General features: G+C 37.1%; 1 protein-coding gene across 2 annotated transcripts in view; it reads left to right on the top strand.

Annotated features, from left to right (window-relative positions):
- Nucleotides 1-21008, top strand: part of UNC5D (unc-5 netrin receptor D) — a 597176-nt gene that overhangs the window by 218404 nt on the left and 357764 nt on the right. The window lies entirely within an intron of this gene.

Genomic DNA, 21008 nt, shown 5'->3' with positions numbered 1-21008 from the left:
CTTTTTGAAAGGGCTATTTTGTCTTGAAGGTTATGAGTTTGGAGGAACTAAGGTGATTGGCAGTGGAAAGAATCAGAACATGTGAAATTCCTTAAAAATTTATTGACTTAAATAATTTTGTCTGTGTTACACATAATTTTAAAAAAAAAACAACCTTTACACTTCGTGCAGAAAGTCAGCATACATTTTTGGCTCAGAGTTTCTCTAATGTTTTCTGTGGAAGGAATAATACCATTTATCAGTTAAAAAAAAAAGAATTATTAGTCCATTAATTTTCTCTTCAGCTGTGTCTAATCCATTATAAATCATCCACTGGATTTTCCATTTCAATTATTATGTATATTTTTCCTGGAACTTCTTTCTGGTTCTTTGATAAATCTGTATTAAAAAATAGAGTTCTGTACTCATATTTTCAAACCTTTCCTTTTTTATTGAGGTATAATTGACATATAACATTGTATTATTTCCAGATGTACAACATAATGATTCAATATTTGTATATACTGTGAAGTGATCATCACAATAAGTCTTGATAACATTTGTTAACATACATAGTTACAAATATTTTTTTTTCTAATGAGTGCTTTTAAGATCTACCCTCTTAGCAACTTTCAGATATGCACTATAGTATTATTAACTATAGTCACCATCCTGCACATTGCATCCCCATGACTTAATTATTTTATAACTGGAAATTTGTACCTTTTGGCCCCTTTCACCCATTTCTCCCATCCTCTGTCTCCTACCACTGGCAACCACCAATCTGTTCTCTGTATGTATGGGTTCCTTTTGTTGTTTTCATTGCTGTTGTTTAATTCCACATATAGTTGAGATCATACAGCATTTGTCTTTCTCTTTCAGACTTATTTCACTTAGTATAATGCCTTCAAGGTATATATATGTATATCTCATATCCATTCATCCGTCATCAGACACTTTGATTGTTTCCATACCTTGGCTATTGAAAAAATGCACCCGGAAATGGAATTACTGGATCATATGGTAGTTCTATTTTTAATTTCTTGAGGAACCTTCATACTGTTTTCCATAGTGGCCGCACCAATTTACATTCCCACCAACAGTACATAAAGGTACCCTTTTGTTTTTTTACTTCTTTGCCGACACTTGTTATTTCTTGTCTCTTCAATGGTAGCCATTCTAACAAGTGTGAGGTGATATCTCATTGTGATATTGATTTGCATTTCCCTGATGACTAGTGATGTTGAGTATCTTTTCATGTACCTGTTTCCCATCTACATGTCTTCTTTGGTAAAATGTCTCTTCAGATATTTTGCCCATTTTTTAAAAATTGGATTTTTTTGTTCATTTGTTTGTTTTTGCTATTGCACTGTATTGAGTTCTTTATATGTTTTTGGGTATTAACCCTTTATCAGATACATGATTTTGCAAATAGTTTTTCCAACTCAGGAGATTGCCTCTTCATTTTATTATTTCCTTTGCTGTGTAGAAGCTTTTTGGACTGATGTAGTCCCACTTGTTTATTTTTGCTGTTGTTGTCTTTGGTTCTGGAGTCAGATTCAAAAACTCATTGCCAAGACTAATGTCAAGGATCCTACATTCAAGTCTTCAATCCTTAATTTTTGTGCATGGTATATGATAGTCTACTTTCATAATTTTGCATGTGGCTGTCCAGTTTTCCCAGCACCTTTTATTGAAGAGACTATCCCTTCCTCATTGTACATCCTTGCTTCCTTTGTCATAAATTAATTGGCCACAGATGTGTGGGTTTGTTTTATTTGGGGAATCTCTTTTCTGTTTCATTGATCTATATGTCTGATTTTTATGCTGATACCATACTGTTTTGATTACTGTAGCTTTGTAATGTAGTTTGAAATTAGGGTGCATGATGCCACCAGCTTTGTTCTTCTTTCTCAAGATTCCTTTGGCTATTGGGACATTTTGTGGTTCCATACAAACTTTAGGATTGTTCATTATATTTCTATGAAAGATGCTATTGGAATCTTGGTAGGAATTGAATTAAATCTGTGGATTGCTTTGGGTGATATGGACATTTTAACACAATTAATTCTTCCAGCCCATGAGCACAGACTACATTTTTATTTATTTGTGTCTTCTTTAGTTTCCTTCATCAGTGTAAGTTTTCAGTGTGCAGGCCTTTTACCTCCTTGGTTAAATTTATTCCTAGGTATTTTATTCTTTTTGGTGAAATTTTATATGGGTTTGTTTCCTTAATTTCTCTTTCTGGTAGTTTGTTGTTAGTGTGTAGAAATGCAACAGATTTTTGTGCATTAATTTTTGTATCCTTCAATTTGAATGAATTCATTTATTAGTACTAACAGTCTTTTGGTAAAACTTTTTTATTTTTTGAAATACAGTTGATTTACACTGTTGTGTTAGTTTCTGATATACAGCAAAGCTATTCATTTAAATATGTATTCGTTTTCATATTCTTTTCTATTTAGGTTGCTACAAGATATTGAATGTAGTTACCTGTGCTATACAGTAGGAACTTGTTGTTTATCCATTTTATATATAGTAGTTTGTATCTACTAATCCCAAACTCTGAATTTATCCCCCTGTCCTTTCCCCTTTGGTAACCACAAGTTTGTTTTCTATGTCTTCGAGTCTGTTTCTGTTTTTAATTAAGTTGATTTGTGTCATATTTTAGATTCTACATATAAGTAATAGCATATGATATTTGTCTTTGTCTTATTTATTTCACTTAGTATGATCGTCTCTAGGTCCATGCATGTTGCTGCAAATGGCACTATTTTATTCATTTTTTATGGCTGAATAATACATAAACACACACACACACACACACACACACACACACACACCACGTCTTCTTTATCCATTCATCTGTAGATGGACACTTCACTTAGGTTGTTTCCATGTTTTGGCTATTGTAAATAGTGCTGCTATGAACACAGGGGTGCATGTATCTTTTCAAATTAGAGTTTTCTCCAGATATATGTACAGGAGTAGAATTGCTGGATCACATGGTAGCTCTATTTTCAGTTTTTTGAGGAACCTCCATACTGTTTTCCATAGTGGCTGCAAGTGAAACTATTTTAAAATACATGTTTAATAGCAATACTTGAATATTGTTCTATTTACTACTGTCAGTTACTATAACAGAACTTCATTAAGAATATTTCCTTTTCATGCTTGGTTATTCTTGGTGACAAAGCATGCCCTCGTGGTCTTAGGATGGATATTGGATATATCATTTTCATTATGAAAATCTAAACATATGGCATGACTGTTAGGTGTTTCCTTGAAAACTGTCACATTTTGCTACTATCAGTGGCTTCTTGATGTGTTAATGTATTACATTCCCTCTTCAGCATTGAAGAAATAGATGATACTTCTGTAAGATATAGCTGCAGTGGACAAAAAAGTAATCCTTTTGATCTGTGTAAAATGATCAACTAAGTTCTTTTCTGGCAATAGATAGACAAACAGATATTCTTCCCAATATCTATCAGTGTTAAGGGAAATAGAACAACATTTATAGATGATTGCCTGATGAATACCCATTAAATACTCTAGACCATTAAGTGTGCTAATATCTGTCCCAGGATTAGACTGAACCAACATTCGCATACCTGAATGGTATGTTATTAGCTTCCTGTAAAATCACTCACACTTTCCTCTCTTCTGAATTATGCTTTGGAGGGTGCCATTAGCCAATATCAAAAGATGCTATAAGAAAGAGACCTGTAGAAAAATTTCAAGTCTGCTGTAAAGATGTTGTCATGATCTTTGTTCGTGGGATTGCAGTACCCCTTTTATGATTTCCCTTAAGCAGAAATGGTTTGCTGCTTTCTGCACTTTAGTATCAGGAACAGTTGGGTTTCTTCCAAGCAGTTGATTTTTTTATCTTCTTATGGATCCTTGGTTTGTAAACTTATTATCTTTCTTTCACGGAGAGGCCAGAATACTGAATCATATGTTAACTTATTTGATACTATAGTTATATCTGGCTCCTTTTAAGTCCTTACTTTATTTTTCAGTACTTTTTTTCTCATTTCTTCAGCTTTATGTTTTCTTGGTATATTTTGTTTTATTTTTTTAATTGAAGTATAGTTGATTTACAATGTTGTGCTAGTTTCCAGTATACAGCACAGTGATTCAGGTATTCTTTTTCAGATTCTTTTCCCTTATAGGTTATTACAAAATACTAATTATTTTTCCCTGTGCTATCTAGGCAAAGATGTACAGTGACCTTATATATAGGGAACCCTAAATGCCTTTTTACTCACATATGCTATCAAGTAATCTATATGTATGTGTATATATATATATATATATATATATATATTTGTTTTCTTTAAAAAAATTTTTTTTTGCCAAGACTATTTAACATAAGACAGACAAACCACCTTTACTGGGAGATTTGCTTTGACTCTGGCTTTTGCATAATTTGCCTTTGGCAAATTCTTCATCAAGTAGCAAGATTTAAAGTACAGGGTTGAAGTTCAGGTTAAAACTCTAGTAAGTTAATGATCAAGAACGTACAAGGTAGAGAATCAGAGATAGAGAATTTGGGTTATCAGTTTATCCAAGCGTAGGGAACATTTAACAGACGCACATATACCAGAATTAGGGCATGAGGTTATAATCAGATATCGGGAAATTCTGAGGTCAGGTCTGGCTTTAGAGAAGGTGGGGCTAAGCTTGTATTTGGGGGTAAAGAGAGCTCCATTTAGGGAGAAAAGGAGACAGAGGCTGGAACTCTGAAGAGGTAAATGAGTCAGCCCAGGTGCAAGGACTGATTTTGCCATGCTGAGTGACCACGGGCAAGTGAATTAAACCATCTGAGACCTCTTTCTAGTTTGGGTCATGTAGATAATAATACCTACCTCACAGATTGCTTGAAAGACATGAAAAGTACTTAAAATAGCGTCTGCTCTCCAGCAGGCTTTCAATAAATAGTGATTGTCATCGTGTCCCAGTGCAGTGGCTGCATTCTGCAAGCTGATCCACTGGGTGCCACTGTGAATAAAATAGCACGAGGGTAGCCTTTTCTTAATTTGCAGGGAACCCAATTTGGTTGGGATATTCTCAATTGGCAGCTTCCCTGAGATCGATGTTTTCACCCTTTGGTGTTTACTGCTTCCTGCCTGCCAGTGGGCGGCAATAGATGACAAAACAAATGAATGAACAGTATCAATATTTCTTGCTTTTCTTTCCAAATCAACACATTCCAAGTGTTTCACTGATTGGGTAAGTTTAGGAACCAATGCCTGGTTTAGAACCCTGTGTCCATGACGTAATGCTGCTTGTTTTAGCAGAAGTCTCTTGGGGCCATGGGAAAGCATCTTCCTAAATTCTCAGGTTCGTTTTTTGCTACCTGAACTAGGAGTGGTTGGACAGAAGTATATCTGAGATCCCTGTCATTCCTAGGAAGGGTGTCATTTGCTAGCTCTGGCAAGTATCTTTTCCTAGGACACTTTGCTATGCTGAAAAAAGAAATCTATAACTGTACTGAACTCCTCACTAAGTCAAAGTGTCAGAAATCTCTCAGGCTGTCATAATTTACCTTTTAAAGGTAAATAAAAGGAGATAGGGCAATTATTTTCCGTTGGAAGAAGATAGATCCAATTGTATGATACGAGGATGTAAAGGTCACAAAGCAGGTATTTGCAGATCGAGTACTCTTTCCCCAACCTGCTCACTCATTCTCACTGTTTTCTTACCACAGTTGTCCCCAAGTTCACCTCTGTCACTCCGGTGACCTGTATTGCTAGCCAGTAGCAACAGACCCCCAGAGGCCTCTAACTCACTCCATCCTTTCATCTTGGAGAAATGTTTCTTGATAGGTAAGAAACTAAGCACCGCCGTCTGGGCTTATCTGAGATCCTAAAAGCCCTCTGAATGTGTGTTGCTGACCTCATTTTAAAGTCCCTGGTGCATCTTTGGAGCACATCACAGGTACATAAATCACCCTTAGAAAGTACATTCTTCCAAACTCTGTCAGCCTATGTCTCTCAGAAAATATGTTCACTTTTGGTAGCTTTTTATGAAGCCTGCTTTATGAAAATTAATAATAATAATAAAAGAGGAACTTAAAGATTTTTGTACTCTCCGTTGGGTTTTTTTTTTGGAATTTTTAGCTGCCATCCAGGCAAACAAACAGTCTAGTGACTGCTTCTGTTGGTACCTTCATGATGCATTCAAGCCTTTTGTTAAATTTGAACCACACTGAACTTAGAAGCCCTTTGAATCTCACCTCCTCCCCACAGCCTTCCTTGGCTACTCTTGTCCTGTTTAAAGACAAGGAATATTAACGCTTGTGGAGGTGGTATGCAAATGTTACTTGCTGTTGCCAATTTTTATCTTCCCTAAACAGCTCCGCCACATAAAACATGCATCACAAATTAATTTGTATATATTCCTTGATTAATGGGTGCTATTTTGGTATTCCTAATATTGTTCCTGATCTGTGCGTTTTCTAATATGTTGTTCAGTGATTCATACATGGTGATCTTATCTCCATGGCTAGACTATAAATGTTCTCAAATGAGGGCAAGGACCAGATTTTATCTGCTCCCTTAACTAATGTTTAATAAGGGTCTGCCGTTTCGATGCTTTCTAAAATGTTGGCTGGGGAAAGATGGCGGGTCTTCAGGACATGCAATTTCCTGTTGGTATAACTAACTTCCCACTCTCTTCCATGAGCATTGGGGTTTCTTGTACAAGAATATCTTTGTCTTGTTAATCACTTTATTGAGGTATGATTGACATGTAAAAAGTAGTATATATTTAATGTGTACAGGTTGATGTGTTTGGGGATAAGTATATACCTGTGGAACCATCACTGACATCAAGGCCATAGACATATCCGTTGCTAGTAAATGTCTCCTTGCATCCGTTTATTATGATTGTTTTATGTGTGTGAGTGTGTGTGTGTGTGTGTGTGTGAGTTTGTGTGTGAAACTTAATGTAAGGTTACCTCCCTGGCAAATTGTAAGTATACGGTACAGTATTGTTAGCTATAGGCACTGTGCTGTATAGTAGCTATCCCTAATTTATTGATCTTGCAAAACTGTAACTTTGTACGCTTTGATCATCGTCTTCCCATTTCCCCCTGTGAGAAACTATTTTAGATTTCACATATAAGTGAGATCATGCAGTATTTGTCTTTCTGTGTCTAGCTCATCTCACATAACATAATGTCCTCCAGGTTCATCCATGATGTTGCAAATGGCAGGATTTCCTTCTTTTTTAAGGCTGGATATTGTATACGTGCACCACATTTTCTATACCCGTCCACCCTTCAGTGGGCATATAGGCTGATTACGTATCTTGGCTATGGTGAATACAGAGCAATGAACATGAGAGGGTAGATATCTCTTTAAGATCCTAATTTCAATTCCTTTGGATAAATACCCAAAAGTGAGATTGCTGGATGGTATGGTAGTGCCAGCTTTAATTTTTTGAGGAACCACCACACTAATTTCCACAATAGCTTTACCAATTTACATTCCTACCAACAGTGTACAAGGGTTCACTTTTCTCCACATCTTGCCTGTACTTCTTATGTTTTTATTTTTTTTTAATAGCTATCCTCATAGGTGTGAAGTGATATCTCATTGTGGTTTTGATTTGCCTTTCTCTGGTGATTAATGACATTGAGTACCCTTTCATATACCTGTTGTCCACTTGTATGTCTTCTTTGGAGAAATGTTTATTCAGATCCTCTGTTCATTTGTTAACTGGGTTATTTGTTTTGTTTTGTTTTTGTGCAGTTGAGTTGTATGAATTCTTTATATATTTTGGATGCTAACCCCTTATCGGATATATGGTTTGCACATATTTTCTCCCATTACATAGCTTAGCTTTTAATTTAGTTATTTCCTTTGCTATGCAATAGCTTTTTAATTTGATGTAGCCCCACACTTTTATTTTTGTTTCTGTTGTGTGTACTTTTGGTGCTACATCCAAAGAGTTATTGCCAAGACCAATGTCAAGGAGCTTTTTCCTTATGTTTTCTTCTAGGGGTTTTACATTTTCAAATGTTACATTTAAGTCTTTAATCCACTTTGAGTTGATCTTTTTCTGTATGGAATAAGGTAGGGGTCCAATTTTATTCTTTTGCACATGGATATACAGTTTAAGCAATAACAGTTGTTGAAGAGACTGTCCTTTCCCCGTTGTATATTTTGGTGCCTCTGAAGAAATTTAATTGACCATAGAAGCATGGGTTTATTTCTGGGCTCTCTGTTGTGTTCCATTGGTCATTGGGCTATTTTTATTCCAGTACCATAATGTTTGGATTACTGTAACTTTGTAATGTAATTTCAAATCAGGAAATGTGGTGCCTCCAGCTCTTTTATTCTTGCTCAAGATTGTGTTGGCTATTTGGGGTCTTTTGTAGTTCCATAGGAGTTTTAGGATGTTTTTCTGTGAAAAATGCCATCGAAATTTTGATAGAAATTGCATTGAATCTGTGGAACATTTGGGCAATGTGGACATTTTAAGAATATTAATTCTTCCAATCCAGAAACACACGATATCAAAAAACCAAAAACCCAGTTTAAAAAAATGGGCAGAAAAGCTAGATAGACATTTCTCCCAAGAAGACATACAGATGGCTACAAGCACATGAAAAGATGCTCAACAACATTAGAGAAATGCAAATCAAAACTACAGTGAGGTATCTCCTCACACTGGTCAGAATGGCCATCATCAAAAAGTCTACAAATAATAAATGCTGGAGAGGGTGTGGAGAAAAGGGAACCCTCCTACACTGTTGATGGAAATGTAAACTGGTGTAGCCACTACGGAGGACAGTATGGAGGATCCTTAAAAAACTAAAAACAGAGCTACCACATGATCCAGCAATCCTACTCCTGGGCATGTATCCAGAAAAGACAAAAACTCTAATTTGAAAAGATACATGCACCCCAGTGTTCATAGCAGCACTGTTTACAATAGCCAAGTCATGGAAGCAACCTAAATTTCCATCGACAGATGAATGGGTGAAGAAGCTGTGGTATATATATAGTGGAATATTACTCAGCTATAAGAAAGAATGAAATAATGCCATTTGCAGCAACATGGATGGACCTAGAGATTATCATACTATGTGAAGTCAAACAAAGACAAATATCCCATGATATCACTTATATGTGGAATCTTTAAAAACTGATACAAATGAACTTATTTACAAAACAGAGATAGAGTCACAGACATAGAATACAAACTTACGGTTACCAAAGGGGAAAGAGGAGGAGAGGGATAAATTAGGAGTTTGGGATTAACAAATACACACTAATATATATAAAATAGGTAAACAACAAAGCCTCTATAGTACAGGGAGGTATATTCAATATCTTGTAATAACTATAATGGAAAATAAGCTGGAAAAGAATTTGTACCTGTATCACTGAATCACTTTGCTGTACACCTGAAACTAACATAGCATTGTAAATCAACTATACTTCAATAAAAAAATGGATGAAGAAAACCAGAAAAAAATAAAGAAGGGAGCAACCAACAGGAAGGAGAAATTCTTCAAGAGCTTTGGTCAAGAACCCTGCCATGTGCCAGTAAACTTCTGATTCTAGGACCTATTTGATTTACAGAATGATAACAAACTAATTTTTTAGTATTGTCTATTACCAGGTACATAATATCACCTGTCGTCCTTACAGTCCTATATATCCTGTAGGTCCCGTATATCCCAGTAAAATATAAAGTTATTTTTGTCGTTAATTATTTTTCCTCCTATTTTTTGTAAATTGACTTAACCAAATTTGGCTGTTCATAATCATTAGGTTTTTTCTGGTACTGGTTATTATTGTTTTGAAATATCAGGAACCTGCAGTCATTATAGGTAGGTGAGGGTTATATGTATCTTTCTGCATAACCTTACTGCCACATACAAAGTTATATTTTGGGCCAAATCTTGTTACAAATGCACATATTTTTTAGAATGAAAGTATGAAATTAATCATAATCATGTTACATCAATAATAATATCCAGTGCTCTGTTCTTTTATAAGTTCTATCCACAGCTTGCATAAAAAATGGTTGTAACAAACACAACAGTTATTCTAGAGACAAGAGTTCTTTAATTTTATAATTGGCCTTGGTTACCAGAATCTTACGAAATAGGGGACTAGATTCAAGACTTTTTAAAAACCAAAGTTCAGGTCCCATTTCAAAGGAAGTCTTCGTACAACTTATTCATGTAAGAATATATATAAGATTTCTAGCCTATCCACACTATTTGAGGATCACAACATTGGCCAATGAATACCCACTTCAAAAATAGTTTATGATGTTTAATAAAACCTATTTTGCTGTTCAGAGATAAAAAGTGTTTGCAGTAGCTACTGTAACCTTTAGATTATATGAGAGCCAACACAATTTAGTCAAGTAACTATCTTTGATAGTAAATTAAAACTTTAGTAAACATTCAGACACACACACATACTCACCCCCCCACACACACTATGATTAAGTATTTTAAAGTGTATTATAGACATCACAACACCATTTTATAACAGAAACCATTAGGCTCAGAGAGGTTAGCCTCTGGATTTACAACTATTAATTGGGAAAGGAGAGAAATGACCCCATGGCTTTGGACTCCATATCCATACATATTCTTTACATCATACTGTACATCTTGGGCTTATTTTCTCTGGGTGCTAAAAACCAAAATCTCTGTTTATTTGACTCAGAACGACCTACTGCTTGTTACCAAGATGGAAATTCTAAGAACACTTGTAAAATATGTCCCTACTGCATCTGCTTTCTTGGGGCACGTAGAGACTTCTGTATTAGTGAGTCAGTTCGCTGTGTATGACAATGAGGTACACTATCTAGGGGAAGCACATGGAGAAGATTCAGCAGCGGGTGCAGTCTCAACAGATCACTAAATTACTGCTGGCAGGGGAAGCAAGCCACAGAAGCTGGCAGACTCAGCCTGGAATAAATGGGAAAAAGTAAGATGAGATGGGCGCATAAAAGCTCACAGCCAGACATGTTCTGACTCCATCATGATGCAGGTTTGTATAAATGATGGTGAATTTAGTTCTTTGGTGATTCTCAAAATATAGATTATGGATTCCAGTGAGAACATGATAAATATCTAGTTCTAAGCAAGAAAGCAAGCGATGCATTCATTCTGCTCGCGATCTTTGCCTGCTGATGGTAATAGCTTCACACTAGAAATAATTCTCATTTCTAACAAATTTTGGTTAAAAACTACACTTTTTTAATGAATTGGTGCTTTCTGAAGTATTACCTTGAGGTTTGATTGTTGACATAAAGTTGAGACCTGGAATGTAATACAGAATTCGATTTGCATATAAAAGTCTCTACGTAAATGTATCTGAAGGGGATATATTAGAAGCTGATCATCTTTCATCATGGGGAGAGAAAGTGGGGTTGTATGCTATTTGTAGTTTCTCTTAGAATAGAGATATAAGAAAGGGTACGGCAGAAATTAAACACAACATTTTAAATCAACCATACTTCAATACAATTTTTAAAAAGTTGTAATGCCAGAGAAAAAGGATCACTTTCTTCACTGCTTCTAATGTGGAAATTCATGATATTTAGTGTTGTCTGTATTTTTCCTCACTCATTTTTTAAACACACATATTTTGTTGAAAAAGTTAAATTATTTGATATAGCCTAATAAAATAATTTGATTTATTATCTCTTATCCAGTGTTCAAAGGCATTTGAGGGGACCTTTTCTTAACCCATCTCTGAATGTGCATCCTCTTGACAGAAGGTGACTGAGTTTGGAGGCATTACTGGAAGAAACATCAACTTCCCCATTCTCCTTTCTGCCCTACTTAAGTGCAGATGTGTTCCAGGGCTCGCTGTTATGCTTAGTTTCATACCCTTTGCATATTCTGCTAGTTCTTCCTGCTGAACCAAGTGATAACCTCTTTGGGGGACTTAGCTAATTTTAGTTTGGAAGCACATTCAATCTGAGATTACTTGAAACATTACTTGAAACAAAGAATGCTTACTTCCTGGAAAGTAATCAGTCTATTATAGTAGATTTCCCCCCAGTCTTTGTGGAAGGGCCTGATTTTCTTTTCCCCTTTCAAGTAACACATAGAATGCGTATTTTTCCCAATTTATTCATCTTCTAAACTCAGATAAGAGGGGGAGAAACTTTTGCCTTAAATAAGCCCAGCCTTTGGAAGATCAATGACAACAGAAATTTAGAATTATATGTATATAAAACATAAATTTCTGACCTGGTCCACCCTGAACCTAGGTCTCTGACTCCCAAGTTTCTATTCTTTTGTAGGGGAGAAAATCTTTTCCTTTTTGCTCTTGTAGGTTCTTTGGCTGGTCCAATGATGAAACTGATTTAAGGCAGATTAATAGGAGAAAAATTTAATTTGTATGTGTGGGAGCTCATAGATATATGAGACTCAAAGAAGTGATCAAAGCAGGCAGCTTTTATACCTGTTTTGGACAGATAAGCAATACATTTCTGAAGAACTGACGAGACAAAAAAGTGTGGGTTTGGGGTAGTAAATTAGTAAAGAAGTGGACTTCCCTGGTGGCGTCCGGGAAGATCCCACATGCCACGAAGCAACTAAGCCTGTGTGCCACAAGTACTGAGCCTGTGCTCTAGAGCCTGCAAGCCACAACAATTGAGCCTGAGAGCCACAACTACTGAGCCCGTGTGACATAACTACTGAAGCTTACGTGCCTAGAGCCCATGCTCTGCAACAAGAGAAGCCACCTCAATGAGAAGCCCGCGCACCACAACGAAGAGTAAGCCCCCGCTCGCCGCAACTAGTGAAAAGCCCGCACGCAGCAACGAAGACACAACGCAGCCAAAATTAAATAAATTAATTAAAATTTTTTTAAAAATTAGTAAAGAAGTAACAAGGTTTGTTTATACAGCGGTCTCTATGAATGGCACCTGCCTTCAGTGGGGTAGAGGAGGGTCAGAGTGACTTTCTTGCATCAGCTGTTTCTTAAGTAGTAACTCTGTTTTGAAATAATCAGTATGGCAAAGTGGCATATTTTAGGATGGCCTGCCCTGAACCCCATCCCTTTGAATACAGCATGCTTTTTCCTAAGACTATATCAGAATCCCAAGTCCCCACAGTAATACAGACCCATAAAAACTATCCTTTTTGACTATAGGAAAAAGAAGGAATTTTTATTTGGTGATTTTGGAGGGTACTATAGCTAGAACTCTCATTTATGCCTTTTGACCCAAGGTAACAATTCATATTACCTCCCTATGCTCACTTTTTTTTTTTTTTCCCGGTACGCGGTCCTCTCACTGTTGTGGCCTCTCCCGTTGCGGGGCACAGGCTCCGGACGCGCAGGCTCAGTGGCCATGGCTCACAGGCCCAGCCGCTCCGCGGCATGTGGGATCCTCCCGGACTGGGGCACGAACCCGCGTCCCCTGCATCGGCAGGCGGACTCTCAACCACTGCGCCACCAGGGAAGCCCCCTATGGTCACTTTTTGTGTCCCAATTGGTATGAGAAATTATGAAGTCATCCTAGGTATGGGTGATGTTTTCATCCTGGGGTAACACTGTATCATTTAAATTATTTACGTTTCTCCTGACCCAGTGACTTGTATATCAGTCCTTAAACGTTTCTCCCGTTGACTTCAGAGCACAGCTCCCCAGCTTCCTATCCCTTGTGCCACCGTGCAGTACTTCATAGGTCCAGTACTCCACTGGCCTTCCCTCTGACCTTATTCACTACCTGCCCTTCAGTAAACATAATTTTTTGAAGATTCTGAATGACTTTATGGCAAGTACTTACAAAAGAATTGAAAAAAAAGGAGTTATTAATCAATATGAGTAAGTTCCAAAATGTGATAGAAATTTTAAAACTGTTACTTGACATTGTTAGTGAAATAGGAAGTGATACATTTGCATTCCTTCTAAAGCAATGCATATAACATTTACTCTGTAATAAATGCTATTCTGAGTTCCCTTACATCTGTTAATTCATTCTACTTATAAATGAATGCTATAAATCTTAGAAATCTTATCACAGTTCTAAGGGGTAGGTACTGTTATGTACCCTCTCTATTTTCGTTTTACAGATGAAGAAACTGAAGTTCAGGGATTAAGTACTTTACACACTTAGGAAGCATCAAGGCTGGGATTTAACCCTAAACAGTCTGGCTCAGAAGTCCATGATCTTGTCTGTTACGGAGTAATTTAAAGCGTGGTCCAGGAACATCAGTGTCACTTGAGGAGCTGCTAAATCAGAAACTCTTTGAATGTGGCCCAGTGGCAAACCCTACTGGTTATTCAGATGCCCCCTAATGTTCGCCTTCTTTTAGAGTCTTTCATTAATTGATCTCTCTGATCTCTCAATTATTTTTACTTTGTTTTTTAACAACAGTAACAAAAAGTCTTAACAGTTCTGTAATCGAGAGTTAATTTAGAAAATTTGGAAAATACATAAAAGCGTAAAAACATTGAAATCTAAGCAGTAATAATTATTGTGTTTACAGCTTTATAAAATGCTTATACTCATGTAGAATACTGTGAACATTTTTTTCAGTCATTGGTAATTCTAAAATACCATTATAAATAATTCCTTGCATTTTCAATATGCAGAAATTTTACTTGTATGTGGTTTTTTTTTTAGGTTCTTACATTTTTGAGAACGTTTTTATTGGCATGTAATTCACATATCATATTACTTTGTCTTTACACTAAAAAGAGTCTACAACTCAAAATCAGATAAGCATTCACTTAGATTTTCAAGTAGCTGCTTCATGAATTTGATGTTTATATTTAGTTCTTTAACTCCCATAGAATTTTTCATTTTGATTTTAGATATAGAAGGTCAAATTTTGAAAAAGTAAAACAAAAGAAAAAAAACAGTAATTATATTAACCCGATGCCATCAGTTGAGGAATTCTTTTTTTCTTTAAATTCTTTAAAGGTCCCTGGCAAAATAACTGGATTGGCTCAGTAAATATTTGTGGAATTCTTGAATAAATGAATGAGTCTCATTGGACCTCTCTGAATTTCAAGAATTTCTTCTCTTTTTAAATGAAGATTTCTATTTCTTACCTCATTTCCTATCTTTGTAAAGTCTGAGGCAGGATATTAGTTGATGACTGAAAACGGTTAAACTTACACAGGAAGCCCAGTTAGTTCTTCATATCTAATGCCTTCTTGCCTAAGACAGTGAATGGATGGTCCATTTGGGCTAGATCACTTCTTCCCTGACAGAACTGCCATTGCCTATGAGCTTTACCTTGAGGGTAAATGGGAATTACTATCTGTGTACTGTTCTACAGTTCATGGTTTCACAAGCATGAGTCTCTTTTATCTTTACACAGAGACGTTGGGGCTGGATTGACGACACTTAGCATCATCACCATCACCTGCACTGTCATTATTATTACCAGTATCCTTAGAGCTAAGAATGAACATTATGGTGTGATTACTTTGTGCCAGCCAGGTAATTCTAAGTGCTCTCTATATAATAGCTCATTGAATATATATATATATATATATATATATATATATATATATATATATAAACTCTATGAAGTAAATACGCTTTATTTTTCACAATAGCAAAGAGGTGGAGAAAATTGCCTAAGGTCACATGACAAACAAGTGGAGATGCTAAGTGTTTAGTAGATATAAGTATCTAGTAAATGCTTATCGCAAAATGTACTAAACGCCTACTAAATGCTTGTTGAATTGATGAACTTTTATATATGAAGACTGTGGCATTCAGAGGGGTTACGTGCTTTGCCCAAGGGCAGATCACTAGCTGTTGGTTGAGAGCTTCAAGTCCAACCAAGAAGTTCAGATTATAAAATTCCTATCAGCTGCATAAAGGTATGGGTCTAGGAGAGCAGAGGTGTGAGAGTCCAGGCTTTGGAGCTGTTGTTTGAGTCCTTCTACTAACATGTATTCCTTTTTGATCTTCAAGTCATTTCTTCAAGTCTTTCTAAGCTTGTTACCTCATCTGTAAAATGGAGAAGATGCTAATATTTTTTCTGGAGGTATTGTAAGGCATACATGACATATAAAGTGGCTACAAATGTGTCTTGTAGGCAATGATACCCAGTAAATGGGCATTTGCAATTAAACCAGTAGATGGTTTGGGTGAGCTAACCTGTGGATGCTGACATAGCAGGGAGAGAGAAAATTATCCTAGAGGATTTATTATTCACTCCCTCCGCTCCATCTAGTGTTGAGATTTTCAGAAAATCTAGCTCCAAGTGTTTTCTCTGATGCTATAATTACAGTCTTAAACTAGTCACAGGAGAACTTCAGAAGATAGGGAAATTCAACAATATTCTACCAGGAAATAATACTCCTCTGTCTGAAAGTTTCTGAAGTTTTCCCTTTAAACGTCCTCTCATATTTGAAAGTCTTTGCCAGCATCTCCAAAATCTCCTCCTCCTGCTACCTCCCCTTTTGCTTGTTTCGGAATTTTTCAGCTATAGCAGCAATGCTTTTTGTCATCAATTTAGCAAATTAGTTGAACCTAGGGAACGTGTTGGGGGCTGATTTATCATCATTTCATCAGGAGCACAGGGAACAACGTGGACTTGTGATTGCCCTCTGAATTGGAGGCATCCTTGTGGGACTGAGCCCTTACCCTGTGGGATTTGATGCTGTCTCGGGGTAGATAGTTGTCAGAACTGTAGGACACCCAGCTGGTGTTGGAGAATTGCTTGGTGGTGTGGGGAGAAATCCATAGGGATCGACAGTGGTCCTGGAATCTTTTATCTTTCTTCTCCACAAAGCTGCTTTAGACCATTTTGACTCATACTGATTTCTTTCTTACGACATACTCTAGTCTGGATGTTACTCCGTTTTTTTCCAGAACTATTTAGTGACACATTTTTGTTAAGTTTCTATTATACTAGACACAGTACCTCAGCTAAAATTTAAGCTCCTCGAGGGCAGAAAAATGCAAATGTTTAGCACTTGGTAAGGTGTTTTGTTGATTAGTGCCGAATGAATCTGGATTGATGAAATGCACTTCGATGGATCGCTAAAAATTTAATCCTTGTTATTTCTGGTGACCATTAGTTTACATGTCCTGTGCCTTGCCCCAAACAGCTTAGTACTATCCTCTATAAAGAAAATAATCTTCCATAAGATAGCCGACCATATACTTATCTGGGTTTTCCTATTCTGGGCTTACTCTTACCTGTTTATAATATCAATATCTATAATAATATCTCCGTTGGTTCTTTAGCTTAGAATTTAGGAAGGCAGAAAGGCTTTTGAGTATGTCTAATGATAAAGTAATGATTCTTATGATGGCTTATGACGCAGGTACTATACATTCTCTAGTGAGAGCTATATAATGATATCAAATATCCTTACAAACAAATGAAGATTAACTATAGTCGTTTCTGAAAGCAATCTGCTTTTCCTCAGTAAGACTCTAGTAATAATCTGTATAACCTAGGTGACCAAGTAAATAGTTCATTTATTAGCAGATCCTTACTAAACACTTTCTAGGCACTAGGCATGATTTTAAGTCCTTTAGATGCATTAAGACAGTAGTCTTTACCATGGTCCAAAGCAGTAGGCATTATTATCTCAATTTTATAAATGAAGTTACGGGGTACAGAGAGGCAAGATGCTATGCCAAGGTCACATAGGCGCTTGAGCTAAGATTCCAACCCCAAGAGAAACCTTCTGGAGTTTTCATCTCTTAACACTTCTTTTTTTTTTTTTTTTTTTTTTTAGATGGGTTGGGGTGTTATTTTATTTTTTAAACTTTTACTGAAGTGTTGTTGATTTACAATGTTGTGTTAATTTCTTCTGTACAGCAAAGTGACTCAGTTATATGTATATACATATTGTTTTTCATATTCTTTCATATGGTTTGTTACAGGATATTGAATATAGTTCCCTGTGCTATACAGTAGGACCTGGTTGTTTATCCACTCTCACACCCTTAAACAGTATGCTGCTTTGTAACTTTGGTCCTCCCCTGTTCTCGTCTGGGTGTCCTAAAGGATCTGGGCCCTGCTATGATGCTTCTTTCCTGTTATTACTGAATATAGGTCACTGTAAGTCTGCACTTGTTGCTGGAACTCTCTAGGTCCATCACTGAGTGTTCTGTGCCTTTGGTCTTTCTGGTAGCTGAGTTCTCTCTGCAAATTCACATCGCTCTACGCACTGTGATATTGAGAGAAGAAATCTGAAGTTCCTTTAAATAAGGGACAGCCATTTCCTGCTTGGAGGCAGACCGAAACTAGAGCTTTCTTTTGTGAAGCCCCTCACACTTCCTGTGAACCCTTCTCTCCTTCCTCCCCACTCCCAGGCAGTGAGCACTAGTTTAACACATTTGTTTAATTCAAGATTATATACGTTACTTCTCCCTATATGGTAAGCTGTTTATTGACAAGGCGGTACCTACCCAATTGAAAGTGCAGTGTTCAGTGCCTGGCACATAGCAACCGCTAAATATTTAATGAATTAGTGTGTGAATCGATGCTCTGAGCCTCTAGTGCATCATACAATTTTGTTAATTGCTTCGAGTTTCGGTGTGTGTGAGTGTGTGTGTGTGTAGAGAAGAGAATTCTAGTTTCTTTCATTAACCAACATTTTCAAGTACCTAATCCACATGCTGCTATCCTAGTTACCACCCAAAGTTAGCTGAAAAGACACATAGTAGTAGCTTTCTTTGAATTCTTTAGGATTTAAGGCACAAAAAACAGTGTTGCTGATGAAGTTGCAAAAAACATGCAGACAACGAAGGGCATTACATAGAAAAATTAATGGATATTACTGACTACCATTCTGTGAGCCACAGGTATTTATTGTCCAGATGGACTTATGTGAAAGGTTTCTAATGGAAGGATAACTTATGACTTATGGCCTCTGCAGATGGAGGCATTAGTATTCTGATCCAAGAGTTTCAGAGGCATTAGTTTCCTTTGAATATTTTCATATTTTTTACCACTGGGGCCTTTAGTATTGGAACAAATTGATGTCTAGAGTCCAAAAAAGCTGTTTAGTGTGTGATAGTGGAAAATTAAATAATGCATTTGTCCTGCAGGCTTCTGGCTCTCACACTTAGGCAGAATCGGAAAACCCACAGCCACTTTTTTGAATGCTGGATGTCTTCATTGGAAAGTGAGGAAATCTATTTAATTACTGACCTCAAATGAAGGGCATGAGGATGAAGTTGCAGCTTTCTACTTGAATTTCTGTTCTTGTGTCCAGTAACATTTGCTGGTACCGGGAACAGTGAATTATCATCCCAGAATTCCAGAGGTCTTTTTGAGTCATCACCAGTGTTGCCCATTCTACGTCCTGTCTCCATCAAAATGGAGATCTGAGATTTATAAAGCAAATGTACTGTATCTTGAGAGTCTTGAAAAATGGGAGCATTACAGAGGCAAAGTTAACTTGGAAGTGTGTGGCATTGCCCGTGAAAGTTCCAATTTCTGGCAACCTCTAGTCCCAGCAATCTGATTTAGTCTGATATAATCTGATAATTATAATTTGAGAGACGTATGGGGACCATCTTGACTAAAGAGTCCTAAGAACAGTTAAGAGAGGAACAAATCAAATAAGAGAATAATTGTTTCTTTAGTATTTAGTTGTAAAATTCTATTGGCGGAACGGAGAAAAAAAAGAGGATAAGGTCCTCTGGCATTTTCTCGGTTAATTTCTTCTCCTAATTGTGGTCTGGCCTAGTTCTTTTTTTTGTCTGTGTTCCCTCCTTGCAGGCCTCCCCTGCTTTGCATCCCGAGGGGGTAGCACATTCAGGACTCTGCTTTCCAACATGTGTTTCTAAAAGGCAGAGTGAGACATCTGCCACCCGCCCACTCTCCTGCCTACCAGGACATTCCTCATCCTCCTTTAGCTGCAGCGTAAAATGAACCTCCTGCCCACACTCAGTACAAAGGGCTGGCTTTGATTTTTGTAAGCCATCTTTTTCTCCCCTCGCCGCCCCCCACCCCCCGCCATTTCTCCTTATAGCAGAAAAATACAGAACCAGAGAAATAGATGAAAGCATAAAAGAAAATTGTGAATACTGAAACTGTTTCCTTATAATTGCATAGCACGTTTAACTGCACGTGATATACTTGGATCTTGGAGTCTTGGGTTTATGACCTACTATGGGATCCATCAACCCAACAAACCCTCCCTCTTTTGTCTCCATTTTCCATGTTATATAGAACAGGGGTGGGAAGGAGTAGCCATAGTTGTTCTTGAACCTTTCCAGCCTGGACAGGCAGGGTTCTAGATTTTAAAAGAGGTTGCACATAGGAACACACAAGAGAATCAGCAAGTAGAGGCATTCTCTTCCCCCAACTCAAAGATTCAGGTGAAGGGGATCAGAATAGGCCACCCGCAAATATGCCGCTGAGCTGAAGGCAGTTGAGAAGAAGAAAACCCAAGAAGAGCTTTGTGCCCTCCCCCTGTCTATCTAAAAGCAGAGCATCGATTTCCCTGTGTGAAGGTGTCCTCCTCCTGTCTCCCAAACCAGGACAGTCACCATACCATTATCAACCAGAGATGGAAAGTCAGCCCCGAGAGAAGTCTGCACAGACATTATTTGAATAATTATTATCTTGCAGTAGCTTCCTTATATACTTACCTTTCCACAGTTTACTGCATCTAGAAGCTCACTCAAACCCCTTTTCCTTTGTCTAGTCACTTCCCACACAATTTATCACCCTTTGTTAAAATGGTATACAAGCTCTCAAGTCTAACATCATCTTTGAGTTTTCACTTCTTTTCTGTGAAACTCCCATCACATAAAATTTTAAAACATCAGTAAGATTTGTTGGCCTTCTGTCCTGTTAATCTGGCTTTTTGTCAGTTTAATACACTGATCCCAGTTTAGAATTTAAAAGTGTATAGGGAAAGTTCTACGTCACCCACCCTGGGGAAGAATCGTCTGTCCTTTTGGGCAGCTTCTCTTTTCTGACCCAGGAAACCTTCTCGAGCTCATTGATGAGTCTGGGTCTCAAATGAAAAATACCCCCACATCATGGATTTCATCCTTTCATTCAACATTTATTGAGCACCTTTATAAATAAG

The sequence above is a fragment of the Phocoena phocoena genome, chromosome 21, assembly GCF_963924675.1.
Source record: "Phocoena phocoena chromosome 21, mPhoPho1.1, whole genome shotgun sequence".
NCBI lineage: Eukaryota > Metazoa > Chordata > Mammalia > Artiodactyla > Phocoenidae > Phocoena > Phocoena phocoena.
Note: the sequence above shows the minus strand (reverse complement) of the source record. Positions and strands in the feature narration are given on the sequence as shown.